Genomic DNA, 6,773 nt, shown 5'->3' with positions numbered 1-6,773 from the left:
CTAGGTTTTCTTTTTTTTTTTTTTTTCAAACTAGGTTTTCTTAATCACAAGTAAGGGAAACTGGTACTACTTAGTTTAACAGAATAATTGGAAGGGTGGGATATTGGGTTGAATGATGGTGCTCTCCAAAAATATCTTCACATCATAACCTCCAGAGCCTTTGTTACTTTATTTAGAAAAAGGGTCTGGGGATTCCCGGGTGGCTCAGCAGTTTAGCACCGGCCTTCAGCCCAGGGCATGATCCTGGAGTCCTGGAATCGAGGCCCATGTTGGGCTCCCTGCATGGAGCCTGCTTCTCCCTCTGCCTCTCTCTATATATCTCTCATGAATAAATAAATCAAATTTTAAAAAGAAAAAAAAAAAGGTCTTTATAAGATGTAATTAAGGATCTTGAGATGAGGAAATCATCCTGTAGGCCCAAAATCAAACTCCTGGGATAGAGACTCTGGTTGTCCTAGAATGGGACTGGTGTAAAGAAATGGCCAGTGCAGGTCTGTCTTTTTCAGCTCCCGAAAAGGGGATGTCACTGTGAGCATGGTTGATTCCATCTCATCATTTTGTGGGTTACAAACGTCAAAACCATGACTTACAGTATAATGTTGTTGCTGATCAGCCCTACCTTTGTAAAATCACATCAGTTATGACCACTTTGACAGAAGGGCAGATCCAGGTAAACACCAGAGAAACGCATAAATCTGGGGAAATAAAAAGCAGAAATGAAGTCAAGAGGCTCAAACTCAGAGAATCAGAATCCCAACATCACTTGAAGTGAAAACAATTGTAGGAATTAAGTGTTGACGGTATAAGCAGCTGAACAAGAGTTAACAAGAAGCCTGTGTTTCTCCTTCAGAAGCTCTAGTGCTTCCATCAGAGTTCCTATTAACAGAAAATAAAATGACCTACTCACACCGGGTAGGCTTGAGAAACATTTGAAAGTTAATGGCATCAAGTATAAATCACTGAAATGCCAATTTCTTTGGCTTTCCTGGTTGTTGCTTTGGGTTCACTCTACCTCAACCTTCTCCTCCAAGGGAAATATGGCAGGTGACTTCACATCCATTTCTCTTTTTCTAAAACTTAATTTTAAAACAACATCAGATTTATAGAATCACTGAAAAGACAGTGTATAGTATCCCTAGTGAGCTATTTTGTAAAGTATGACTCAATTTCAGTCTTTCTGATGTTTTCTCATGAATGGACTGATGTTAGGGATCTGGAGAATATCATGTGGGTAATGGCCCTTCTCATATATCATATCATATCAGGGGCCAGTGATATCAGCAAGACTAATTACTGTTGATATTAACCTTTGTAACTGAATTATTTTTTAATTTAAATTCAATTAGCCAACATATAGTACGTCATTAGTTTCAGATGTAGAGTTCAGTAATTCATCTGTTGCTTGTAACACCCAAAGCTCATCATATCACGTGCCCTTCTTAATTCCCATCACCCAGTTACCCCATCCCCTCATCCACCTTCCCTCCAGCAACCCTGTTTGTTTTCTAGAGTCAAGAGTCTTTCATCGTTTGTCTCCCTCTCTTATTTCCTCCCATTCAGTTTTTCCTCCCTTCCCCTATTATCCTCTGCTCTATTTCTTATATTCCTTATACGAGTGAAAGCATATAATTGTCTTTCTCTGATTGACTTATTTTGCTCAGCGTTATTACTCCCCAGTTCCATCCATGTTGATGTAAATGGTAAGATTTCATCCTCTTTGATGGCTGAATAATATTCCATGATGTACATATATATCTTCTTTATCCATTCATCTGTTGATGGACATCTGGTTTCTTTCCAAAATTTGGCTATTGTGGACATTGCTGCTATAAACATTAGAGTGCAGGTGCCCCTTCATATCACTACATTTGTATCTTTGTGGTAAATACCTACTAGTGCAATTGCTGGGTTATAGGGTAGGTCTATTTTTAACTTCTTGAGGAAACTCCACTCTGTTTTCCAGAGTGGATGCACCAGCTTGCATTCCCACCGACAGTGTAAGAGGGTTCCACTTTCTCCACATCCTCACCAACATTTGTTTTCTGACTTATTAATTTTAGCCATTCTCACTGGTGTAAAGTGTTATCTCATAGTAGTTTTGATTTGTATTTCCCTGATGACAAGTGATGTTGAGCATTTTTCATGTTTCTGTTGACCATTTTCATGTTTTCCTTAGAGAAATGTGCGTTCATGTCTTCTGCCTATTTCTTGAGTGGATTATTTATTTTCTGGGTGTTAGGTTTGATAAGTACTTTATAGATCTTAGATACTAGCCCTTTAGCTGAGTTAATTTCTATATAAGATGTGAGATATGTATTGAAGCCCCCCCCATCTGCCACCTTCTTAACATATGATCCTCCTTCTGTTCCAACATGATTTATTGAAAAGACTAGCATTTTTCCACTTAAATGCCTTTGAATCTGTGTTAAAAATCAGATGATTATATTGTGTGAGTCACTTCCAGATTCTCTATTCTATTCCATTTATTTGTAAATCTATCCTTTCACCTAATATACTGTCTTAATTACTTGTACTTTATAGTAAAGCTGAAAATTATTTCTGATGATTACTCTATTACATGGGAGTATACTAGCTTTCCTTGCCTTTTTCTATGTCTTATCATTTTTTTGTTAAAAGTCAAATATGTTGTGTAGATCAGTAGAAACTGGGGAAAATAGTTTATATACCTGGATATGGGCATGCTTTTCCTTCTGCTAGAATTATAAAGGAAGGTTTTGCATTAATCCAGTTAGTAATTCACTTATCTTGTCAATTTCTTTTCTTCTTCTTTTCCTTTCTTTTTGCAATGGTTATACTCAGTACATCAGGGGTTTCAAATTCCTATAGATAGCTTGTTTCTAGGGTGGTGGATGTGTATCAGAGCAATGCCTGTTTGGGTTTTAGATCTTCCCCATGAGCTGTTCCTCAAAAGCTTCTATCTGCATATTCTTGTTCCTTTCCCATTCCTTTCCCAGTAGCATCTTGCTGTTACTGTCATTTGAAGTCTGCCAGTTGTGCGTTCAGCACTTAATCCTGACCTTGTCCCAAGACTAGACTTTTTCTCACCTTCTGTTCCTTTTCTTCAGTTGTAATGAGTGTTCACCAATGTTCTAGAACTAGTGGGTTTTCCCTTTCCCCTGCTATATTAATATTTTTATTCTTATGGGTAAGGGGTCTTACCCATCTCCCTACAGGGCTACTGCCCCTCCCTCCAAGATCCTGTGGTTCTTCCCTACCTATTCTGTGAATACTCAATGGGATTCATGGAGAAAGAGCCTGCAAAAGTGTTGGAGGAAGTCATCAAGTGGACCTGCTCTGGTTGACCTGTTAATTGGACAAAGGCAATCAGAGGCTCCTCACTTAATCCCTGTCCTTGAAATGTAAATTCTTCCCACCATTCCCACAGTGGAGGCCATTTCTAGGATGTGGCCCCAAGAGAGCAATGTGTCAATGGGACTATAGGGACTGAATACATAACAGAACCCCAGTCAGGTCTCCTAAACTTTAAGAATCTGATGCGCAGGTGTAGAGATCTACTCATCTTGTAGCTGCCCAAGACTAGCCTTGTATATAATTCCCTTGCTTATTAAGCCTGCTACCTACCACCTAGAGTGGTCTTTCTTTAGTCTTTCCTTGCCCTCTGTATATGGGGACCAATTTCAGATTTCACCTGAGAAGCTGCCAAGGTTGCAAAGCAACAAAAAGTGTGCCGACTCCTCCAGTTTCTGCAGCACCCAGTTCTACACTATTCCACCAGCCCACACATAGCCTTCATCAACTTTTCAGCTATCCTAGTGAGCTCTTCTTATTTGTGTCCCATTGCATCTGCTCCAAGTAAGCACATATTCATATGTCCTCTCTCCCTGGAATCACTTTCTCTTTTCAGATTTTGGGCCAGTTATTTGTTCTGTGACCTCAGGGGTCTAATGAGTGCTTGTTTGTTTGCTTTAAATTAAGACTATTTTTTAAGAGAAGTTTTAAGTTCACAGAAGAATTAAAAGGAAGGTACAGAGATTTCTCACATACTTCCTGCCCTTGCACATGCATAGCCTCCTTTACTCTCAACATCATTTACCACAGCAGTGCATTTGTTATAACTGATGAACCTACCTGGACACATCATTATCACTCAAAGTCCACAGTTTACATTAGGGTTCACTCTTGGTGTTGTATGTCCAATCGATTTTTTTAAGTCACAAAGTTGAATTTAGTTTGGTTATTTGTAAGATTGAGAACATCACCAATTCCAGCTCTCTGCATTCTTCGCAGGAAGAAGTTAGAACCTGGTCAATTCTGCTGTTTAAAAACTTGATGTGAAAGATCAGATGGGAGTTCAAACTATCCTCATTTAATCCAGATCAACTGTGTCCTCTTGTTGATCCAGAACCTTACACAGTTGTAAAGTATTTTTGATGGGTTGGTATTATGGACTAAAGAATACAGACCAAGAAATGGTTTTGAAATCCTGATTCTAGACCAGTCATGTAAAATATTCCAGTCATGTAAAATAATCATGGTTTTCTATTCTATTTTGTTAAGCCTCTTATTCAATAGACCATCTTTAGTATTTTATTCATATACTGAAAATCTAATTTGTTAATCCACTGAAAATAATATTTTTGTGTGCCAAATTGTAGTACTCAGTACAGTGCACTTTATACCAGTTCTAAGCAAGAGATATAGTGGCAAACTATCATTACTCCCAGGAGCATAGTCTTGGGTTGTTCTAATTTACTATTTGTGAAACTATCTCTGTCAAGTACAGTGGTGTTTATGCTCAGTGCTCAGGTGCAGAAATAGGTGTGAGGGAAAGGAAGAGCCCTAGAACAGAGAACTCTATGCATTTTGCCAATGCAGAGACCAATAGCCCTAGGAGTAGCTCCTTTTCAAATGTTTAGCATCGTTGGAGATGTTTCCTAAACAGATGTCCAAACTCAATCTGAGAGATAAACTTTTACTATTCTCTTCTCTTGATCAAAGTTCAAAACAGCAGCTGCTATCAGTTCAATAAATATAATTATGATTGTTGATATTGAATACAACCATATGCTCTAATTCTTTGACTTTCTTGCTGTTATTTTCCAAATTTATCTCTCCTCAAATCTAGGAAACTATAAAACAGGGATTTAACAGTGATATTAAGCAGCAGCAATGATCTCTGCCACTGAGTTTAAATACATCTGTCCTGAAGATGGCTAGAATCGAGTTGGAGAGACAGGATCTATATATGAGAGAGTAATTGCTAATACCAGACAGGATATACTTAGTACCAATTGAATTGCATAAACATGGCACATTCATCAAATGTCATCTCTGAAGCCCAGGGCAGACCAAGAAGCAATAACTTCAACTTAGTCCTGTAGGCACATCTAGGCATAGAGAATGAGGTGGGATGTAGACATAAGGAATTGTATTAGAAAAGCCATACAGGCTAAAATGTACATAACATGTTGAGGAAACATTGTCTAGACTCATGTAGTTTACCTAAAAATTCAAAGTGTACTATAAAATAAGCTCAAATTAGTTTATTGGTAGCATCCAGTGGGCTGTAAAATTAACTGCTCATCTACACAGAACTCTTCAGTTTAGTCTGGTAACACCTCCTTTCTTTAGGGAACTGCTGTCTCCCATCCCACCCCCAATTCAACCACATAGTTCCAATGGAGCCTGACAATAACTGCCTCTCTTTCTGTACCCCCAACTCTTCCTATTGCTACCCCCAAGGTATTCAGTAAGAGACCTTCCTTATGATGTGTGCATTTGGAATTACTTAAAGAAAATTTTTTTCTGTCCAATGGAAATCTATAGAAGTGTGAGGCTAAAGTTGCCAGAGGCCACAAAGAATGGGAGCTATCAGAGAGAACAAGGAAGAGAGACAAGCAAGGAATCCTGATGATGTTCAAGTCCCTGGTTCTAGCCACATATTTTCTTCCTACTATTTAGTTTTGTGAATCATTGGCTTTCCCTTTTCCCCGAAGCTAGTTTCTGTAATTCATAAACAGGAGCCCTGACTAATATATAGAGTAAGTAAGAGGTCTTTGAATGTCAGACAAAGGTGTGTGGATTAGAGGAGCTGTGATGCTTGCCAGGTTCCATCTGAGAACACTTAATTAGATAATATTCACCTATAAACACAATAGGAACCATTAAAGTTTTAAGAAAGATTTTGATGTTTGCAAAAGTAGAATTTTAAGAAGATTATTCTGACGGGAGTGAATAAAATGGATTGGAGCGGGAATAGGTTAGAGATTATTAAACCAGGTGAGTTTGACTATTAGAATAGTTCAGCCATGAGGTAAGTAGGCAACCCAGACTGCAGGTGGGAGCCCAGAGTGGAAAGGAAAGATCACAGTAAAAACCATTAATCTTTCCAGGAGAGTCATCAGAGGAAGAGCACCATCACTGGGCATTTGGTTATGACTAATGGATTGAGATTCTGTCCTTTTCCAAATATTTAATACAAAATAAGTCTCCCATTTCCTTGGGTTTTCTTGAGTCTTTTCCCAGGGAAATCCACCTCATCTTTTGAGACACAAAAGCTTAAGTCATATTTCCACAAAAATCCTTCTAACTAAAACAAAGACATCTTCCAAATTGACATTTCAATAGCAATTTTGGTTTTTCATGACTCACTGACTTCAGACAAGAGGAGGTAAACAGGACAGATCATGCATAAAACCTGTGTCGTTCTCATGCAATCATAGGTTTCTGAAAGACATGAGGTCATCTGTTCATCTCTCCTGCCTTGGTCCAGCCATTCCTAAACCATCCTG

The 6,773-nt window shown here is 38.5% G+C and overlaps 1 long non-coding RNA gene across 5 annotated transcripts in view; it reads right to left on the bottom strand.

The window, feature by feature from the left end:
- Nucleotides 1–6,773, bottom strand: part of LOC144283221 (uncharacterized) — a 310,775-nt gene that overhangs the window by 51,843 nt on the left and 252,159 nt on the right. For all 5 annotated transcript variants that reach the window (XR_013351657.1, XR_013351658.1, XR_013351655.1 and 2 more), the window contains one exon: nucleotides 620–695. This is a non-coding gene — a long non-coding RNA (uncharacterized LOC144283221). The remainder of the gene's footprint in view (nucleotides 1–619; nucleotides 696–6,773) is intronic.

The sequence above is a fragment of the Canis aureus genome, chromosome 14 (genome assembly GCF_053574225.1).
Source record: "Canis aureus isolate CA01 chromosome 14, VMU_Caureus_v.1.0, whole genome shotgun sequence".
Classification (NCBI taxonomy): Eukaryota; Metazoa; Chordata; class Mammalia; order Carnivora; family Canidae; genus Canis; species Canis aureus.
This window is presented reverse-complemented; position numbering and strand designations above follow the sequence as displayed.